The sequence below is a fragment of the Pan paniscus genome, chromosome 14 (genome assembly GCF_029289425.2).
Source record: "Pan paniscus chromosome 14, NHGRI_mPanPan1-v2.0_pri, whole genome shotgun sequence".
NCBI lineage: Eukaryota > Metazoa > Chordata > Mammalia > Primates > Hominidae > Pan > Pan paniscus.
Genome location: NC_073263.2, coordinates 13,560,974 through 13,584,194, shown reverse-complemented (window position 1 = coordinate 13,584,194; position 23,221 = coordinate 13,560,974).

The window sequence follows — 23,221 nt, the reverse complement described above, 5'->3', positions numbered from 1 at the left end:
CCAGAAACACCTACAAACTCACAGACCTCAGTGAGATCCTCGCCAGTCTCTCTCACGTCTTCACCCCCAGCCCTTACGGACCCTCCAGTCTGTCCCAGCTACTCTCCAACCACGCCCACATTTCAGCGCGGGTCAGTTCCAGGAACCCAGGGATCACCACCAAGCCCACCACTTTCACTGAGTTACTCCCCAGTCTCTAGCACGTCTTTATCTCCAACCCTCAGGGACTCGCCTGTCTGTCCCAGCTACTCTCCAAACACGCCCACACTTCAGCGGGAGTCCGTTGCAGGCACCCAGAAATCACCACCAAACTCACCAATTTCACTGCGTTACTCCCCAGTCTCTCTCATGTCTTCACCATCCCTCAGGGACTCTCCCGTCTGTCCCAGCTACTCTCCAACCACGCCCAAATTTCAGCTGCAGTCAGTTCCAGGCACCCCGGAATCACCACCAAACTCCCCAATTTCACTCAGTTACTCCTCACTCTCTAGCACGTCTTTATCTCCAACCCTCAGGGACTCTCCTGTGTGTCCCAGCTACTCTCCAACCACGCCCACACTTCAGCGGGAGTCAGTTCCAAGCACCCAGGAAGCACCACCAAACTCACCAATTTCACTCACTTACTCTCCAGTCTCTCTCATGTCTTCACCAGCCCTCAGGGACTCTCCTGTCTGTCCCAGCTACTCTCCAACCACGCACACATTTCAGCTGGAGTCAGTTCCAGGCACCCCGGAGTCACCACCAAACTCACCAGTTTCACTGAGGTACTCCCCGGTCTCTCTCATGTCTTCACCCCCAGCCCTCAGGGACTCTCCTGTGTGTCCCAGCTACTCTCCAACCATGCCCAGATTTCAGCGGGAGTCAGTTCCAGGCACCCAGGTATCACCACCAAACTCAGCAGTTTCGCTGAGTTACTCCCCAGTCTCTGTCATGTCTTCACCCCCAGCCCCCTGGGACTCTCCTGTCTGTCCCAGCTACTCTCCCACCACGCCCAGATTTCAGCGGGAGTCAGCCTCCCACACTCCGGAATCACCTACAGACTCACAGACTTCACTGAGGTCCTCCCTGGTCTCTCTCAGGTCTTTGCCCTCAGCCCACAGGGACTCTTGTGTCTCTTTCAGCTACTCTCAAAACTTCGCTAGATTCCAGCTGGAGTCAGTTCCAGGCACCCACGATACACCACCGAACTCACGAATTTCACTGACTTACTCCCCAGTCTCCCTCATGTTCTCACCCCCAGCCCTCAAGGACTCTTCTGTCTCTCTCAGCTACACTCCGACCATCTCCAGATTTCACCTGGAGTCAGCTTCCCGCACCCAGGAATCACCTACAAACTCACGGACCTTACTGCAACCCTCCCCCATTTCTTTCACCTCTTCACCCCCTGCCTTCAGGGACTCTCCTGGGTCTCCCAGCTTCTCTGCAGCCTTCCCCACATTTCTGCCACAGTCAGCCCCAGGCACTCAGGACAACCCTAGACACTCACAGGACTCACGAGACTATCTCTCTATGACCTGTACCTATACAGGGATGGCTCCCACGCATCCCTCAGTGACCCCAAACCCATCTCCACTTACACTCAGACACTCCCAGGGCCTGACAGCTACTCCCCGTTATTGTCCTTCAGTTCGAAGCCCTGGCCAATCTACGAGCCCACATGACGCTGTTACCTGGCCATTTCTCCACGGTTCCCGTGAGGGCCCCACACCCAGCCGCACAAGAGCCCCTCCTGCATTCCGTCCTCACACGCAGGCTTGTCCATCTACTTGCTACTGTCACACTCTTGCCAGCAGAAGAGGCCCCTGTAATGGCCGATATCACCACCCAGTCTATCCTCACCCCACAGCTGTGCAGCGGGACCCTCCTGCTGGCCCGCATGGCTGCCAGAGCCCATGCTGGCACGACGCTCCAGCAGGTTGGCGTCCCTGCGGGCCACACTGCCGGTGACATGGCTAGCATGACCCTCCTTCCTGGCAGTGACACTGTTGATGTGAACCCCAGTTTCACATCTGTCATTTGTAAATAGGACCATTTTCCCTTTTCGCTCTCCCTTCCATTCACAGGGCTTCTCATTCTCTCTCTTTCTGCCTCCGTTTCAGATATTTACTCACTTTTTTCTCTCTCACTATGTCTGCCGTGGTCTCCATGAGAGTGCGCCACAGAAGATTCCCCCATTAAAAGTCATGAATTGAGTGGCTTTTAGTATACCTGTGGTGGTGCACATTCAATTTTAATTCGCAATCCATTGTAGAACGTCTTATCACCCCCGACCAGAGAAAAACCCTGTAGACATTAGTCACTCCTCATTCTGTCTCAAACCTTCTCCCTGACCCTCAGCCCTAGGTAGCAACTACCTAGTGCGATCAATCCCATATGCATAGATTTCCATGTTGTGGACATTTCCTATCAACGGAATTGCACAATAGGTGAGCTGTTATGACTGACACAACATGTAGCACAATATTTTCAAGATTCATCCACATTGTAGGCTTACCCACAGGGGGAAACCATTTTTTGGGGGGTTTTAGTAACACCGGGTGTTTTCTCCTTCCTTTCGTCCTTCTTTCCTTCCTTCCTACCTTCCTTCCTTCCTTCCTACCTTCCTTCTTTCTTTCCTTCCTTCCTTCCTTCCTCCTATTTGTCTCTTACTCCTTCTGCCCTCTCTCTTTCATATGCCTTAGGTGCATCCCACATTCTGCGTTTTTTGGGAGAAATCCTCGACAGGTGCAGGAAAATTGTGTTATTGTAACTATTTACCGCTATCTCTCTTTCACGGCTCTCCATCAGTTGTGAACATCTATTGGTTTATCCCAAGTCATTAAGCATATTTTTATTAGGTACACCTGTTTTTCCTTATACAGCTGTTTCTGGAGTATAGGGTCGCATACTCATAAACCCACTGTAACTCAGAAACGCATCTAATATTCCAATAATCCCATCATAACGTTGAAAAATCATAAATCAAACCACCGTAAGTCACGGTGTGTCCGTGGATATGGGCGTCATCAATTCCATTGTATTCAGTAATGCTGTACACCATTAACAATGGCAGACTGATTGGGAGTGGATATTGATAGCATTATAAAAGTCAGTTATTAGAGGGATACTTCTTTAACCTGACTGAAGAACTGATCTAATGGCTTTAGTACAGTGCATGATTATGTGAGATGTTTTGAGACAGAGTAGTACATTTGTGAATGAAGTTTTTTCACTTAGTAGGAACCATTGTGTGTGGAAAAGTGAGAAAATTGCTTTCTGCTGTAGAGTCTGGCATTCATTGTAGACTTAAGCTTATTTTTCTGTGAGCAAATCTTATTCAATAAAATACTACTCTTTATACTAAAAAACAAAAACAGTGGTGATGTGTGGTCATTATGCTCAGCAAACTAATCCAGGGAAAGAAAACCAAACGCCACATTCTCACTTATAATGAGAGCTGAAAAATGAGATGACATGGACACAGGAAGGGGAACAACACTCACTGGGGCCTTTCGGGAGGCAGAGCGTTAAGAAAAACAGCTACTGCATGCTGGGCTTAATAGCTAGGTGATGGGTTGACAGGTGCAGCAAACCACCATGGCACACGTTTACCTTAGTAACAAATCTGCACATCCTGCACATATACCCCAGAACTTAGAAACGAAACGAAACAAAAGAAAACGAAAAAGCAATAGCAAAACGCTAAAGGCAAAATAAAGTTTCAAACTCAGAACGTGACAGACCAATGTTTGGTTCAAATCATGGTTCTCAACCCAGGTGCCATAAGGCCAGGATAAAGAATTTGATTACATATTGTAAATAAGACATGCAGCAAATGACCAGAAAGATTATTCTCAACATATGTGTGTCTTCTAATTCAATGGTGACGCTATCTACCGGGACATAGCTTTAGATTCCAAAGGGCCGAGTCCCGCCAGACAGGCCTCCCACACTAATAACAATGGGAAGCCCCACGTTGTTTTACCTGTGCTTCTCAGCAACTGGCTATAAATCAGGTTGCCACCACTCCCAGATTTAGTTGCATTCATTGGCTGGAAGAGCTCACAGCACGCAGGGAAACACTTACATTTGCCGTTGTATTTTAGCGGACTTTGCCAAAAGTTCAGAAATAAATGCGGGGCCCGGCGTGTGGGGAGGGGTGCACTACCTTCCAGGAAGTGTTATCCACAAGCTCTCTGAACCCAGTCCTTTTGGGGTTTTATGGAGACCTCATTCTATAGGCATGACGGGTTAAACCATAGGCTATTGGTGATCAACTCCACCTGAGGCTCTCAACCCTCCCTGGAAATTGGGGTTGAGGCTTTGCCATTCTCAGTCTGACTAAAAGAATTTACCCAAACGGAATTTTAAAACAGATGAGCATAACTGGAATCTTAATTAGATGATTGGATTATCTGGAGCCACACCTTGATATTCCTAACCCGAGCACCCTCATCCAACGAATGCTCCACCCAACTGGCTCCCAAGTCTCTACGTGGTTCCAGAGCAAAAGAATGTTTCTACAACGCATATCTCCACCTTTTCTTCAAAGTCTTTTCCCTTACACGGAAAGACTTCTTAAACTGCCATGCATCCGGATCAGGGGGAGGTATTGTTACACCGCAGATCTGTGGATCTCCGGGGTTTGATTGTGGCAAGGATGCTGCTGGTGTCAAAACCACAACGTGGGAACCACAGAACCACTAGTTGGTTTCCAGTGTTTCAGTGCATACAATTCCTAATATATCTGGCCAAGAAAACTTGTAAGTTCTTAGATTGTCCCAAAGGTGGCGCATGAAATCAAAGCAGGAGAACAGTTTCCTACGAGGTGTAGCCTGGGAAAGTTGGGGGTGACTGATGGAAAGGAGGAGTGAAGCTCCGCCCTTTCCGCTGCTAGGCTGCGCCCGAGGCTATTTAAACCCACCCTGGCTGGCCTGTACTCAGATCTTCGCGGAGCGGATCAGCGGCCGGAGCGGTTGGCGGACTCTGCGTTGACTTGGAGCTCACAGCGTCTTGCGACTTGGAAGCGGATTCAGAGGACAGGACAGAACACTTGGGCAAGTGAATCTCTGTCTGTCTGTCTGTCTGTCTGTCTGTCTGTCTCATTGGTTGGTTGATTTCCATTTTCTTAAGGGGCACATACCTCACACCGCACACACACACACACGCACACACACTCCTTCCTTCTGCGAGTTAGAAAATTAGTAGGGGCCCCTGGGAGCTGCAGGTTTCCTAATCATGTCTGCACCTAAGAACAGTAGGGTCTTGTCCGGCTCTTCCTATGAACGGTCCCCCAGCACGGACTCCCCAAGGTCCATGCGAGCCTCACCCAGCTTCTCCCTCTCCCCTCTCAGAAACTCAGGCTTCAGGGGAAGCTCCTCACCAGGGATCCGGAGCTACCATTCACCATCCCCTAGGGCTTCACCACACTCACCTCTGTCATCACCAGAATCCCACAAGCTCCCATTTCCCTGTCCTCACCGTGATGGGCAATCAATGAAGCCATTGGGCTCTCCCGTGTCCTCCTCTGAGGATTCCTCAGAGTCCCCACGTTCATCAATAATATACCACATGTTCTTACTGCCATCACCCAGCAGCTCACCCCCAGCTCTCGGGGGATCTCCTGTGTCTCCCAGCTACTCTCCAAACAACCCCAGATTTCAGCTGGAGTCAGCCCCCCACACCCGGGAATCACCTACAAACTCACGAGCCTCACGGTGCTCCACCCCTGTGTCTTTCATCTCTTCACCCCCAGGCCTCAGGGACTCTCCTGTGGCTCCCAGTTACTCTCCAGCCATCCCCAGGTTCCTGCGGGAGTCAGCCCCATGCACCCAGGAGTCCCCCAGAGACTCACACGTCTCGGGAGAATATGAGCGGTCCCCCAGCCCTGACTCCTCAAGATTCATGCCTGCCTCACCCAGCTTCTCCCTCTCCCCTCCCAGAAACTCAGACCCAAGGGGCAGCTCCTCACCAGGGATGTGGAAGTACTCTACATCACCCCGCAGGGCTTCACCACTCTCACATCCATCATCAACAGAATTCCACAACTTTACGTTTCCCTTTCCTAACCAAGCAGGACAGTCACTCATGTCATTGTGTTCTCCCGTGTCCTCCTCTGGAGATTCTTCACAGTCACCTCATTCATCAATAATATACCATATGTTCTTACTGCCATCATCCAGCAGCTCACCCCCAGCCACCCATGACTCTCCTGTCTGTCCCAGCTACTCTCCAACTACGCCCAGATTTCAGCGGGAGTCTCTACCCCACACCCCAGAAACACCTACAAACTCACAGACCTCAGTGAGATCCTCGCCAGTCTCTCTCACGTCTTCACCCCCAGCCCTTACGGACCCTCCAGTCTGTCCCAGCTACTCTCCAACCACGCCCACATTTCAGCGCGGGTCAGTTCCAGGAACCCAGGGATCACCACCAAGCCCACCACTTTCACTGAGTTACTCCCCAGTCTCTAGCACGTCTTTATCTCCAACCCTCAGGGACTCGCCTGTCTGTCCCAGCTACTCTCCAAACACGCCCACACTTCAGCGGGAGTCCGTTGCAGGCACCCAGAAATCACCACCAAACTCACCAATTTCACTGCGTTACTCCCCAGTCTCTCTCATGTCTTCACCATCCCTCAGGGACTCTCCCGTCTGTCCCAGCTACTCTCCAACCACGCCCACATTTCAGCTGCAGTCAGCTCCAGGAACCCCGGAATCACCACCAAACTCCCCAATTTCACTCAGTTACTCCTCACTCTCTAGCACGTCTTTATCTCCAACCCTCAGGGACTCTCCTGTGTGTCCCAGCTACTCTCCAACCACGCCCACACTTCAGCGGGAGTCAGTTCCAAGCACCCAGGAAGCACCACCAAACTCCCCAATTTCACTCACTTACTCTCCAGTCCCTCTCCTGTCTTCACCAGCCCTCAGGGACTCTCCTGTCTGTCCCAGCTACTCTCCAACCACGCACACATTTCAGCTGGAGTCAGTCCCAGGCACCCCGGAGTCACCACCAAACTCACCAGTTTCACTGAGGTACTCCCCGGTCTCTCTCATGTCTTCACCCCCAGCCCTCAGGGACTCTCCTGTGTGTCCCAGCTACTCTCCAACCATGCCCAGATTTCAGCGGGAGTCAGTTCCAGGCACCCAGGTATCACCACCAAACTCAGCAGTTTCGCTGAGTTACTCCCCAGTCTCTGTCATGTCTTCACCCCCAGCCCCCTGGGACTCTCCTGTCTGTCCCAGCTACTCTCCCACCACGCCCAGATTTCAGCGCACCCAGCCTCCCACACTCCGGAATCACCTACAGACTCACAGACTTCACTGAGGTCCTCCCTGGTCTCTCTCAGGTCTTTGCCCTCAGCCCACAGGGACTCCTGTGTCTCTTTCAGCTACTCTCAAAACTTCGCTAGATTCCAGCTGGAGTCAGTTCCACGCACCCACGATACACCACCGAACTCACGAATTTCACTGACTTACTCCCCAATCTCCCTCATGTTCTCACCCCAGCCCTCAAGGACTCTTCTGTCTCTCTCAGCTACACTCCGACCGTCTCCAGATTTCACCTGGAGTCAGCTTCCCGCACCCAGGAATCACCTACAAACTCACGGACCTTACTGCAACCCTCCCCCATTTCTTTCACCTCTTCACCCCCTGCCTTCAGGGACTCTCCTGGGTCTCCCAGCTTCTCTCCAGCCTTCCCCAGATTTCTGCCACAGTCAGCCCCAGGCACCCAGGACAACCCTAGACACTCACAGGCCTCACGAGACTATCTCCCTATGACCTGTACCTATACAGGGATGGCTCCCACGCATCCCTCAGTGACCCCAAACCCATCTCCACTTACACTCAGACACTCCCAGGGCCTGACAGCTACTCCCCGTTATTGTCCTTCAGTTCGAAGCCCTGGCCAATCTACTAGCCCACATGACGCAGTTACCTGGCCATTTCTCCACGGTTCCCGTGAGGGCCCCACACCCAGCCGCACAAGAGCCCCTCCTGCATTCCGTCCTCACACGCAGGCTTGTCCATCTACTTGCTACTGTCACACTCTTGCCAGCAGAAGAGGCCCCTGTAATGGCCGATATCACCACCCAGTCTATCCTCACCCCACAGCTGTGCAGCGGGACCCTCCTGCTGGCCCACGTGGCTGCCAGAGCCCATGCTGGCACGACGCTCCAGCAGGTCGGCGTCCCTGCGGGCCACACTACCGGTGACATGGCTAGCATGACCCTCCTTCCTGGCAGTGACACTGTTGATGTGAACCCCAGTTTCACATCTGTCATTTGTAAATAGGACCATTTTCCCTTTTCGCTCTCCCTTCCATTCACAGGGCTTCTCATTCTCTCTCTTTCTGCCTCCGTTTCAGATATTTACTCACCTTTTTCTCTCTCACTATGTCTGCCGTGGTCTCCATGAGAGTGCGCCACAGAAGATTCCCCCATTAAAAGTCATGAATTGAGTGGCTTTTAGTATACCTGTGGTGGTGCACATTCAATTTTAATTCGCAATCCATTGTAGAACGTCTTATCACCCCCGACCAGAGAAAATCCCTGTAGACAGTAGTCACTCCTCATTCTGTCTCAAACCTTCTCCCTGACCCTCAGCCCTAGGTAGCAACTACCTAGTGCGATCAATCCCATATGCATAGATTTCCATATTGTGGACATTTCCTATCAACGGAATTGCACAATAGGTGAGCTGTTATGACTGACACAACACGTAGCACAATATTTTCAAGATTCATCCACATTGTAGGCTTACCCACAGGGGGAAACCATTTTTTGGGGGGTTTTAGTAACACCGGGTGTTTTCTCCTCCCTTTCGTCCTTCTTTCCTTCCTTCCTTCCTTCCTTCCTTCCTTCCTTCCTTCCTACCTTCCTTCTTTCTTTCCTTCCTTCCTTCCTTCCTCCTATTTGTCTCTTACTCCTTCTGCCCTCTCTCTTTCATATGCCTTAGGTGCATCCCACATTCTGCGTTTTTTGGGAGAAATCCTCGACAGGTGCAGGAAAATTGTGTTATTGTAACTATTTACCGCTATCTCTCTTTCACGGCTCTCCATCAGTTGTGAACATCTATTGGTTTATCCCAAGTCATTAAGCATATTTTTATTAGGTACACCTGTTTTTCCTTATACAGCTGTTTCTGGAGTATAGGGTCGCATACTCATAAACCCACTGTAACTCAGAAACGCATCTAATATTCCAATAATCCCATCATAACGTTGAAAAATCATAAATCAAACCACCGTAAGTCACGGTGTGTCCGTGGATATGGGCGTCATCAATTCCATTGTATTCAGTAATGCTGTACACCATTAACAATGGCAGACTGATTGGGAGTGGATATTGATAGCATTATAAAAGTCAGTTATTAGAGGGATACTTCTTTAACCTGACTGAAGAACTGATCTAATGGCTTTAGTACAGTGCATGATTATGTGAGATGTTTTGAGACAGAGTAGTACATTTGTGAATGAAGTTTTTTCACTTAGTAGGAACCATTGTGTGTGGAAAAGTGAGAAAATTGCTTTCTGCTGTAGAGTCTGGCATTCATTGTAGACTTAAGCTTATTTTTCTGTGAGCAAATCTTATTCAATAAAATACTACTCTTTATACTAAAAAACAAAAACAGTGGTGATGTGTGGTCATTATGCTCAGCAAACTAATCCAGGGAAAGAAAACCAAACGCCACATTCTCACTTATAATGAGAGCTGAAAAATGAGATGACATGAACACAGGAAGGGGAACAACACTCACTGGGGCCTTTCGGGAGGCAGAGCGTTAAGAAAAACAGCTACTGCATGCTGGGCTTAATAGCTAGGTGATGGGTTGACAGGTGCAGCAAACCACCATGGCACACGTTTACCTTAGTAACAAATCTGCACATCCTGCACATATACCCCAGAACTTAGAAACGAAACGAAACAAAAGAAAACGAAAAAGCAATAGCAAAACGCTAAAGGCAAAATAAAGTTTCAAACTCAGAACGTGACAGACCAATGTTTGGTTCAAATCATGGTTCTCAACCCAGGTGCCATAAGGCCAGGATAAAGAATTTGATTACATATTGTAAATAAGACATGCAGCAAATGACCAGAAAGATTATTCTCAACATATGTGTGTCTTCTAATTCAATGGTGACGCTATCTACCGGGACATAGCTTTAGATTCCAAAGGGCCGAGTCCCGCCAGACAGGCCTCCCACACTAATAACAATGGGAAGCCCCACGTTGTTTTACCTGTGCTTCTCAGCAACTGGCTATAAATCAGGTTGCCACCACTCCCAGATTTAGTTGCATTCATTGGCTGGAAGAGCTCACAGCACGCAGGGAAACACTTACATTTGCCGTTGTATTTTAGCGGACTTTGCCAAAAGTTCAGAAATAAATGCGGGGCCCGGCGTGTGGGGAGGGGTGCACTACCTTCCAGGAAGTGTTATCCACAAGCTCTCTGAACCCAGTCCTTTTGGGTTTTTATGGAGACCTCATTCTATAGGCATGACGGGTTAAACCATAGGCTATTGGTGATCAACTCCACCTGAGGCTCTCAACCCTCCCTGGAAATTGGGGTTGAGGCTTTGCCATTCTCAGTCTGACTAAAAGAATTTACCCAAACGGAATTTTAAAACAGATGAGCATAACTGGAATCTTAATTAGATGATTGGATTATCTGGAGCCACACCTTGATATTCCTAACCCGAGCACCCTCATCCAACGAATGCTCCACCCAACTGGCTCCCAAGTCTCTACGTGGTTCCAGAGCAAAAGAATGTTTCTACAACGCATATCTCCACCTTTTCTTCAAAGTCTTTTCCCTTACACGGAAAGACTTCTTAAACTGCCATGCATCCGGATCAGGGGGAGGTATTGTTACACCGCAGATCTGTGGATCTCCGGGGTTTGATTGTGGCAAGGATGCTGCTGGTGTCAAAACCACAACGTGGGAACCACAGAACCACTAGTTGGTTTCCAGTGTTTCAGTGCATACAATTCCTAATATATCTGGCCAAGAAAACTTGTAAGTTCTTAGATTGTCCCAAAGGTGGCGCATGAAATCAAAGCAGGAGAACAGTTTCCTACGAGGTGTAGCCTGGGAAAGTTGGGGGTGACTGATGGAAAGGAGGAGTGAAGCTCCGCCCTTTCCGCTGCTAGGCTGCGCCCGAGGCTATTTAAACCCACCCTGGCTGGCCTGTACTCAGATCTTCGCGGAGCGGATCAGCGGCCGGAGCGGTTGGCGGACTCTGCGTTGACTTGGAGCTCACAGCGTCTTGCGACTTGGAAGCGGATTCAGAGGACAGGACAGAACACTTGGGCAAGTGAATCTCTGTCTGTCTGTCTGTCTGTCTGTCTGTCTGTCTGTCTGTCTCATTGGTTGGTTGATTTCCATTTTCTTAAGGGGCACATACCTCACACCGCACACACACACACACACGCACACACACTCCTTCCTTCTGCGAGTTAGAAAATTAGTAGGGGCCCCTGGGAGCTGCAGGTTTCCTAATCATGTCTGCACCTAAGAACAGTAGGGTCTTGTCCGGCTCTTCTTATGAACGGTCCCCCAGCACGGACTCCCCAAGGTCCATGCGAGCCTCACCCAGCTTCTCCCTCTCCCCTCTCAGAAACTCAGGCTTCAGGGGAAGCTCCTCACCAGGGATCCGGAGCTACCATTCACCATCCCCTAGGGCTTCACCACACTCACCTCTGTCATCACCAGAATCCCACAAGCTCCCATTTCCCTGTCCTCACCGTGATGGGCAATCAATGAAGCCATTGGGCTCTCCCGTGTCCTCCTCTGAGGATTCCTCAGAGTCCCCGCGTTCATCAATAATATACCACATGTTCTTACTGCCATCACCCAGCAGCTCACCCCCAGCTCTCGGGGGATCTCCTGTGTCTCCCAGCTACTCTCCAAACAACCCCAGATTTCAGCTGGAGTCAGCCCCCCACACCCGGGAATCACCTACAAACTCACGAGCCTCACGGTGCTCCACCCCTGTGTCTTTCATCTCTTCACCCCCAGGCCTCAGGGACTCTCCTGTGGCTCCCAGTTACTCTCCAGCCATCCCCAGGTTCCTGCGGGAGTCAGCCCCATGCACGCAGGAGTCCCCCAGAGACTCACACGTCTCGGGAGAATATGAGCGGTCCCCCAGCCCTGACTCCTCAAGATTCATGCCTGCCTCACCCAGCTTCTCCCTCTCCCCTCCCAGAAACTCAGACCCAAGGGGCAGCTCCTCACCAGGGATGTGGAAGTACTCTACATCACCCCGCAGGGCTTCACCACTCTCACATCCATCATCAACAGAATTCCACAACTTTACGTTTCCCTTTCCTAACCAAGCAGGACAGTCACTCATGTCATTGTGTTCTCCCGTGTCCTCCTCTGGAGATTCTTCACAGTCACCTCATTCATCAATAATATACCATATGTTCTTACTGCCATCATCCAGCAGCTCACCCCCAGCCACCCATGACTCTCCTGTCTGTCCCAGCTACTCTCCAACTACGCCCAGATTTCAGCGGGAGTCTCTACCCCACACCCCAGAAACACCTACAAACTCACAGACCTCAGTGAGATCCTCGCCAGTCTCTCTCACGTCTTCACCCCCAGCCCTTACGGACCCTCCAGTCTGTCCCAGCTACTCTCCAACCACGCCCACATTTCAGCGCGGGTCAGTTCCAGGAACCCAGGGATCACCACCAAGCCCACCACTTTCACTGAGTTACTCCCCAGTCTCTAGCACGTCTTTATCTCCAACCCTCAGGGACTCGCCTGTCTGTCCCAGCTACTCTCCAAACACGCCCACACTTCAGCGGGAGTCCGTTGCAGGCACCCAGAAATCACCACCAAACTCACCAATTTCACTGCGTTACTCCCCAGTCTCTCTCATGTCTTCACCATCCCTCAGGGACTCTCCCGTCTGTCCCAGCTACTCTCCAACCACGCCCACATTTCAGCTGCAGTCAGTTCCAGGCACCCCGGAATCAACCAAACTCCCCAATTTCACTCAGTTACTCCTCACTCTCTAGCACGTCTTTATCTCCAACCCTCAGGGACTCTCCTGTGTGTCCCAGCTACTCTCCAACCACGCCCACACTTCAGCAGGAGTCAGTTCCAAGCACCCAGGAAGCACCACCAAACTCCCCAATTTCACTCACTTACTCTCCAGTCTCTCTCCTGTCTTCACCAGCCCTCAGGGACTCTCCTGTCTGTCCCAGCTACTCTCCAACCACGCACACATTTCAGCTGGAGTCAGTCCCAGGCACCCCGGAGTCACCACCAAACTCAGCAGTTTCGCTGAGTTACTCCCCAGTCTCTGTCATGTCTTCACCCCCAGCCCCCTGGGACTCTCCTGTCTGTCCCAGCTACTCTCCCACCACGCCCAGATTTCAGCGGCACTCAGCCTCCCACACTCCGGAATCACCTACAGACTCACAGACTTCACTGAGGTCCTCCCTGGTCTCTCTCAGGTCTTTGCCCTCAGCCCACAGGGACTCTTGTGTCTCTTTCAGCTACTCTGAAAACTTCGTTAGATTCCAGCTGGAGTCAGTTCCAGGCACCCACGATACACCACCGAACTCACGAATTTCACTGACTTACTCCCCAGTCTCCCTCATGTTCTCACCCCCAGCCCTCAAGGACTCTTCTGTCTCTCTCAGCTACACTCCGACCGTCTCCAGATTTCACCTGGAGTCAGCTTCCCGCACCCAGGAATCACCTACAAACTCACGGACCTTACTGCAACCCTCCCCTATTTCTTTCACCTCTTCACCCCCTGCCTTCAGGGACTCTCCTGGGTCTCCCAGCTTCTCTCCAGCCTTCCCCAGATTTCTGCCACAGTCAGCCCCAGGCACCCAGGACAACCCTAGACACTCACAGGCCTCACGAGACTATCTCCCTATGACCTGTACCTATACAGGGATGGCTCCCACGCATCCCTCAGTGACCCCAAACCCATCTCCACTTACACTCAGACACTCCCAGGGCCTGACAGCTACTCCCCGTTATTGTCCTTCAGTTCGAAGCCCTGGCCAATCTACTAGCCCACATGACGCAGTTACCTGGCCATTTCTCCACGGTTCCCGTGAGGGCCCCACACCCAGCCGCACAAGAGCCCCTCCTGCATTCCGTCCTCACACGCAGGCTTGTCCATCTACTTGCTACTGTCACACTCTTGCCAGCAGAAGAGGCCCCTGTAATGGCCGATATCACCACCCAGTCTATCCTCACCCCACAGCTGTGCAGCGGGACCCTCCTGCTGGCCCACGTGGCTGCCAGAGCCCATGCTGGCACGACGCTCCAGCAGGTCGGCGTCCCTGCGGGCCACACTACCGGTGACATGGCTAGCATGACCCTCCTTCCTGGCAGTGACACTGTTGATGTGAACCCCAGTTTCACATCTGTCATTTGTAAATAGGACCATTTTCCCTTTTCGCTCTCCCTTCCATTCACAGGGCTTCTCATTCTCTCTCTTTCTGCCTCCGTTTCAGATATTTACTCACCATTTTCTCTCTCACTATGTCTGCCGTGGTCTCCATGAGAGTGCGCCACAGAAGATTCCCCCATTAAAAGTCATGAATTGAGTGGCTTTTAGTATACCTGTGGTGGTGCACATTCAATTTTAATTCGCAATCCATTGTAGAACGTCTTATCACCCCCGACCAGAGAAAAACCCTGTAGACAGTAGTCACTCCTCATTCTGTCTCAAACCTTCTACCTGACCCTCAGCCCTAGGTAGCAACTACCTAGTGCGATCAATCCCATATGCATAGATTTCCTTATTGTGGACATTTCCTATCAACGGAATTGCACAGTAGGTGAGTTGTTATGACTGACAAAACACGTAGCACAATATTTTCAAGATTCATCCACATTGTAGGCTTACCCACAGGGGGAAACCATTTTTTGGGGGGGTTTTAGTAACACCGGGTGTTTTCTCCTTCCTTTCGTCCTTCTTTCCTTCCTTCCTTCCTTCCTTCCTTCCTTCCTTCCTACCTTCCTTCTTTCTTTCCTTCCTTCCTTCCTTCCTCCTATTTCTCTCTTACTCCTTCTGCCCTCTCTCTTTCATATGCCTTAGGTGCATCCCACATTCTGCGTTTTTTGGGAGAAATCCTCGACAGGTGCAGGAAAATTGTGTTATTGTAACTATTTACCGCTATCTCTCTTTCACGGCTCTCCATCAGTTGTGAACATCTATTGGTTTATCCCAAGTCACTAAGCATATTCTTATTAGGTACACCTGTTTTTCCTTATACAGCTGTTTCTGGAGTATAGGGTCGCATACTCATAAACCCACTGTAACTCAGAAACGCATCTAATATTCCAATAATCCCATCATAACGTTGAAAAATCATAAATCAAACCACCGTAAGTCACGGTGTGTCCGTGGATATGGGCGTCATCAATTCCATTGTATTCAGTAATGCTGTACACCATTAACAATGGCAGACTGATTGGGAGTGGATATTGATAGCATTATAAAAGTCAGTTATTAGAGGGATACTTCTTTAACCTGACTGAAGAACTGATCTAATGGCTTTAGTACAGTGCATGATTATGTGAGATGTTTTGAGACAGAGTAGTACATTTGTGAATGAAGTTTTTTCACTTAGTAGGAACCATTGTGTGTGGAAAAGTGAGAAAATTGCTTTCTGCTGTAGAGTCTGGCATTCATTGTAGACTTAAGCTTATTTTTCTGTGAGCAAATCTTATTCAATAAAATACTACTCTTTATACTAAAAAACAAAAACAGTGGTGATGTGTGGTCATTATGCTCAGCAAACTAATCCAGGGAAAGAAAACCAAACGCCACATTCTCACTTATAATGAGAGCTGAAAAATGAGATGACATGGACACAGGAAGGGGAACAACACTCACTGGGGCCTTTCGGGAGGCAGAGCGTTAAGAAAAACAGCTACTGCATGCTGGGCTTAATAGCTAGGTGATGGGTTGACAGGTGCAACAAACCACCATGGCACACGTTTACCTTAGTAACAAATCTGCACATCCTGCACATATACCCCAGAACTTAGAAACGAAACGAAACAAAAGAAAACGAAAAAGCAATAGCAAAACGCTAAAGGCAAAATAAAGTTTCAAACTCAGAACGTGACAGACCAATGTTTGGTTCAAATCATGGTTCTCAACCCAGGTGCCATAAGGCCAGGATAAAGAATTTGATTACATATTGTAAATAAGACATGCAGCAAATGACCAGAAAGATTATTCTCAACATATGTGTGTCTTCTAATTCAATGGTGACGCTATCTACCGGGACATAGCTTTAGATTCCAAAGGGCCGAGTCCCGCCAGACAGGCCTCCCACACTAATAACAATGGGAAGCCCCACGTTGTTTTACCTGTGCTTCTCAGCAACTGGCTATAAATCAGGTTGCCACCACTCCCAGATTTAGTTGCATTCATTGGCTGGAAGAGCTCACAGCACGCAGGGAAACACTTACATTTGCCGTTGTATTTTAGCGGACTTTGCCAAAAGTTCAGAAATAAATGCGGGGCCCGGCGTGTGGGGAGGGGTGCACTACCTTCCAGGAAGTGTTATCCACAAGCTCTCTGAACCCAGTCCTTTTGGGTTTTTATGGAGACCTCATTCTATAGGCATGACGGGTTAAACCATAGGCTATTGGTGATCAACTCCACCTGAGGCTCTCAACCCTCCCTGGAAATTGGGGTTGAGGCTTTGCCATTCTCAGTCTGACTAAAAGAATTTACCCAAACGGAATTTTAAAACAGATGAGCATAACTGGAATCTTAATTAGATGATTGGATTATCTGGAGCCACACCTTGATATTCCTAACCCGAGCACCCTCATCCAACGAATGCTCCACCCAACTGGCTCCCAAGTCTCTACGTGGTTCCAGAGCAAAAGAATGTTTCTACAACGCATATCTCCACCTTTTCTTCAAAGTCTTTTCCCTTACACGGAAAGACTTCTTAAACTGCCATGCATCCGGATCAGGGGGAGGTATTGTTACACCGCAGATCTGTGGATCTCCGGGGTTTGATTGTGGCAAGGATGCTGCTGGTGTCAAAACCACAACGTGGGAACCACAGAACCACTAGTTGGTTTCCAGTGTTTCAGTGCATACAATTCCTAATATATCTGGCCAAGAAAACTTGTAAGTTCTTAGATTGTCCCAAAGGTGGCGCATGAAATCAAAGCAGGAGAACAGTTTCCTACGAGGTGTAGCCTGGGAAAGTTGGGGGTGACTGATGGAAAGGAGGAGTGAAGCTCCGCCCTTTCCGCTGCTAGGCTGCGCCCGAGGCTATTTAAACCCACCCTGGCTGGCCTGTACTCAGATCTTCGCGGAGCGGATCAGCGGCCGGAGCGGTTGGCGGACTCTGCGTTGACTTGGAGCTCACAGCGTCTTGCGACTTGGAAGCGGATTCAGAGGACAGGACAGAACACTTGGGCAAGTGAATCTCTGTCTGTCTGTCTGTCTGTCTGTCTGTCTGTCTCATTGGTTGGTTGATTTCCATTTTCTTAAGGGGCACATACCTCACACCGCACACACACACACACACGCACACACACTCCTTCCTTCTGTGAGTTAGAAAATTAGTAGGGGCCCCTGGGAGCTGCAGGTTTCCTAATCATGTCTGCACCTAAGAACAGTAGGGTCTTGTCCGGCTCTTCTTATGAACGGTCCCCCAGCACGGACTCCCCAAGGTCCATGCGAGCCTCACCCAGCTTCTCCCTCTCCCCTCTCAGAAACTCAGGCTTCAGGGGAAGCTCCTCACCAGGGATCCGGAGCTACCATTCACCATCCCCTAGGGCTTCACCACACTCACCTCTGTCATCACCAGAATCCCACAAGCTCCCATTTCCCTGTCCTCACCGTGATGGGCAATCAATGAAGCCATTGGGCTCTCCCGTGTCCTCCTCTGAGGATTCCTCAGAGTCCCCGCGTTCATCAATAATATACCACATGTTCTTACTGCCATCACCCAGCAGCTCACCCCCAGCTCTCGGGGGATCTCCTGTGTCTCCCAGCTACTCTCCAAACAACCCCAGATTTCAGCTGGAGTCAGCCCCCCACACCCGGGAATCACCTACAAACTCACGAGCCTCACGGTGCTCCACCCCTGTGTCTTTCATCTCTTCACCCCCAGGCCTCAGGGACTCTCCTGTGGCTCCCAGTTACTCTCCAGCCATCCCCAGGTTCCTGCGGGAGTCAGCCCCATGCACCCAGGAGTCCCCCAGAGACTCACACGTCTCGGGAGAATATGAGCGGTCCCCCAGCCCTGACTCCTCAAGATTCATGCCTGCCTCACCCAGCTTCTCCCTCTCCCCTCCCAGAAACTCAGACCCAAGGGGCAGCTCCTCACCAGGGATGTGGAAGTACTCTACATCACCCCGCAGGGCTTCACCACTCTCACATCCATCATCAACAGAATTCCACAACTTTACGTTTCCCTTTCCTAACCAAGCAGGACAGTCACTCATGTCATTGTGTTCTCCCGTGTCCTCCTCTGGAGATTCTTCACAGTCACCTCATTCATCAATAATATACCATATGTTCTTACTGCCATCATCCAGCAGCTCACCCCCAGCCACCCATGACTCTCCTGTCTGTCCCAGCTACTCTCCAACTACGCCCAGATTTCAGCGGGAGTCTCTACCCCACACCCCAGAAACACCTACAAACTCACAGACCTCAGTGAGATCCTCGCCAGTCTCTCTCACGTCTTCACCCCCAGCCCTTACGGACCCTCCAGTCTGTCCCAGCTACTCTCCAACCACGCCCACATTTCAGCGCGGGTCAGTTCCAGGAACCCAGGGATCACCACCAAGCCCACCACTTTCACTGAGTTACTCCCCAGTCTCTAGCACGTCTTTATCTCCAACCCTCAGGGACTCGCCTGTCTGTCCCAGCTACTCTCCAAACACGCCCACACTTCAGCGGGAGTCCGTTGCAGGCACCCAGAAATCACCACCAAACTCACCAATTTCACTGCGTTACTCCCCAGTCTCTCTCATGTCTTCACCATCCCTCAGGGACTCTCCCGTCTGTCCCAGCTACTCTCCAACCACGCCCACATTTCAGCTGCAGTCAGTTCCAGGCACCCCGGAATCACCACCAAACTCCCCAATTTCACTCAGTTACTCCTCACTCTCTAGCACGTCTTTATCTCCAACCCTCAGGGACTCTCCTGTGTGTCCCAGCTACTCTCCAACCACGCCCACACTTCAGCAGGAGTCAGTTCCAAGCACCCAGGAAGCACCACCAAACTCCCCAATTTCACTCACTTACTCTCCAGTCTCTCTCCTGTCTTCACCAGCCCTCAGGGACTCTCCTGTCTGTCCCAGCTACTCTCCAACCACGCACACATTTCAGCTGGAGTCAGTCCCAGGCACCCCGGAGTCACCACCAAACTCAGCAGTTTCGCTGAGTTACTCCCCAGTCTCTGTCATGTCTTCACCCCCAGCCCCCTGGGACTCTCCTGTCTGTCCCAGCTACTCTCCCACCACGCCCAGATTTCAGCGGCACTCAGCCTCCCACACTCCGGAATCACCTACAGACTCACAGACTTCACTGAGGTCCTCCCTGGTCTCTCTCAGGTCTTTGCCCTCAGCCCACAGGGACTCTTGTGTCTCTTTCAGCTACTCTGAAAACTTCGTTAGATTCCAGCTGGAGTCAGTTCCAGGCACCCACGATACACCACCGAACTCACGAATTTCACTGACTTACTCCCCAGTCTCCCTCATGTTCTCACCCCCAGCCCTCAAGGACTCTTCTGTCTCTCTCAGCTACACTCCGACCGTCTCCAGATTTCACCTGGAGTCAGCTTCCCGCACCCAGGAATCACCTACAAACTCACGGACCTTACTGCAACCCTCCCCTATTTCTTTCACCTCTTCACCCCCTGCCTTCAGGGACTCTCCTGGGTCTCCCAGCTTCTCTCCAGCCTTCCCCAGATTTCTGCCACAGTCAGCCCCAGGCACCCAGGACAACCCTAGACACTCACAGGCCTCACGAGACTATCTCCCTATGACCTGTACCTATACAGGGATGGCTCCCACGCATCCCTCAGTGACCCCAAACCCATCTCCACTTACACTCAGACACTCCCAGGGCCTGACAGCTACTCCCCGTTATTGTCCTTCAGTTCGAAGCCCTGGCCAATCTACTAGCCCACATGACGCAGTTACCTGGCCATTTCTCCACGGTTCCCGTGAGGGCCCCACACCCAGCCGCACAAGAGCCCCTCCTGCATTCCGTCCTCACACGCAGGCTTGTCCATCTACTTGCTACTGTCACACTCTTGCCAGCAGAAGAGGCCCCTGTAATGGCCGATATCACCACCCAGTCTATCCTCACCCCACAGCTGTGCAGCGGGACCCTCCTGCTGGCCCACGTGGCTGCCAGAGCCCATGCTGGCACGACGCTCCAGCAGGTCGGCGTCCCTGCGGGCCACACTACCGGTGACATGGCTAGCATGACCCTCCTTCCTGGCAGTGACACTGTTGATGTGAACCCCAGTTTCACATCTGTCATTTGTAAATAGGACCATTTTCCCTTTTCGCTCTCCCTTCCATTCACAGGGCTTCTCATTCTCTCTCTTTCTGCCTCCGTTTCAGATATTTACTCACCATTTTCTCTCTCACTATGTCTGCCGTGGTCTCCATGAGAGTGCGCCACAGAAGATTCCCCCATTAAAAGTCATGAATTGAGTGGCTTTTAGTATACCTGTGGTGGTGCACATTCAATTTTAATTCGCAATCCATTGTAGAACGTCTTATCACCCCCGACCAGAGAAAAACCCTGTAGACAGTAGTCACTCCTCATTCTGTCTCAAACCTTCTACCTGACCCTCAGCCCTAGGTAGCAACTACCTAGTGCGATCAATCCCATATGCATAGATTTCCTTATTGTGGACATTTCCTATCAACGGAATTGCACAGTAGGTGAGTTGTTATGACTGACAAAACACGTAGCACAATATTTTCAAGATTCATCCACATTGTAGGCTTACCCACAGGGGGAAACCATTTTTTGGGGGGGTTTTAGTAACACCGGGTGTTTTCTCCTTCCTTTCGTCCTTCTTTCCTTCCTTCCTTCCTTCCTTCCTTCCTTCCTTCCTACCTTCCTTCTTTCTTTCCTTCCTTCCTTCCTTCCTCCTATTTCTCTCTTACTCCTTCTGCCCTCTCTCTTTCATATGCCTTAGGTGCATCCCACATTCTGCGTTTTTTGGGAGAAATCCTCGACAGGTGCAGGAAAATTGTGTTATTGTAACTATTTACCGCTATCTCTCTTTCACGGCTCTCCATCAGTTGTGAACATCTATTGGTTTATCCCAAGTCACTAAGCATATTCTTATTAGGTACACCTGTTTTTCCTTATACAGCTGTTTCTGGAGTATAGGGTCGCATACTCATAAACCCACTGTAACTCAGAAACGCATCTAATATTCCAATAATCCCATCATAACGTTGAAAAATCATAAATCAAACCACCGTAAGTCACGGTGTGTCCGTGGATATGGGCGTCATCAATTCCATTGTATTCAGTAATGCTGTACACCATTAACAATGGCAGACTGATTGGGAGTGGATATTGATAGCATTATAAAAGTCAGTTATTAGAGGGATACTTCTTTAACCTGACTGAAGAACTGATCTAATGGCTTTAGTACAGTGCATGATTATGTGAGATGTTTTGAGACAGAGTAGTACATTTGTGAATGAAGTTTTTTCACTTAGTAGGAACCATTGTGTGTGGAAAAGTGAGAAAATTGCTTTCTGCTGTAGAGTCTGGCATTCATTGTAGACTTAAGCTTATTTTTCTGTGAGCAAATCTTATTCAATAAAATACTACTCTTTATACTAAAAAACAAAAACAGTGGTGATGTGTGGTCATTATGCTCAGCAAACTAATCCAGGGAAAGAAAACCAAACGCCACATTCTCACTTATAATGAGAGCTGAAAAATGAGATGACATGGACACAGGAAGGGGAACAACACTCACTGGGGCCTTTCGGGAGGCAGAGCGTTAAGAAAAACAGCTACTGCATGCTGGGCTTAATAGCTAGGTGATGGGTTGACAGGTGCAACAAACCACCATGGCACACGTTTACCTTAGTAACAAATCTGCACATCCTGCACATATACCCCAGAACTTAGAAACGAAACGAAACAAAAGAAAACGAAAAAGCAATAGCAAAACGCTAAAGGCAAAATAAAGTTTCAAACTCAGAACGTGACAGACCAATGTTTGGTTCAAATCATGGTTCTCAACCCAGGTGCCATAAGGCCAGGATAAAGAATTTGATTACATATTGTAAATAAGACATGCAGCAAATGACCAGAAAGATTATTCTCAACATATGTGTGTCTTCTAATTCAATGGTGACGCTATCTACCGGGACATAGCTTTAGATTCCAAAGGGCCGAGTCCCGCCAGACAGGCCTCCCACACTAATAACAATGGGAAGCCCCACGTTGTTTTACCTGTGCTTCTCAGCAACTGGCTATAAATCAGGTTGCCACCACTCCCAGATTTAGTTGCATTCATTGGCTGGAAGAGCTCACAGCACGCAGGGAAACACTTACATTTGCCGTTGTATTTTAGCGGACTTTGCCAAAAGTTCAGAAATAAATGCGGGGCCCGGCGTGTGGGGAGGGGTGCACTACCTTCCAGGAAGTGTTATCCACAAGCTCTCTGAACCCAGTCCTTTTGGGTTTTTATGGAGACCTCATTCTATAGGCATGACGGGTTAAACCATAGGCTATTGGTGATCAACTCCACCTGAGGCTCTCAACCCTCCCTGGAAATTGGGGTTGAGGCTTTGCCATTCTCAGTCTGACTAAAAGAATTTACCCAAACGGAATTTTAAAACAGATGAGCATAACTGGAATCTTAATTAGATGATTGGATTATCTGGAGCCACACCTTGATATTCCTAACCCGAGCACCCTCATCCAACGAATGCTCCACCCAACTGGCTCCCAAGTCTCTACGTGGTTCCAGAGCAAAAGAATGTTTCTACAACGCATATCTCCACCTTTTCTTCAAAGTCTTTTCCCTTACACGGAAAGACTTCTTAAACTGCCATGCATCCGGATCAGGGGGAGGTATTGTTACACCGCAGATCTGTGGATCTCCGGGGTTTGATTGTGGCAAGGATGCTGCTGGTGTCAAAACCACAACGTGGGAACCACAGAACCACTAGTTGGTTTCCAGTGTTTCAGTGCATACAATTCCTAATATATCTGGCCA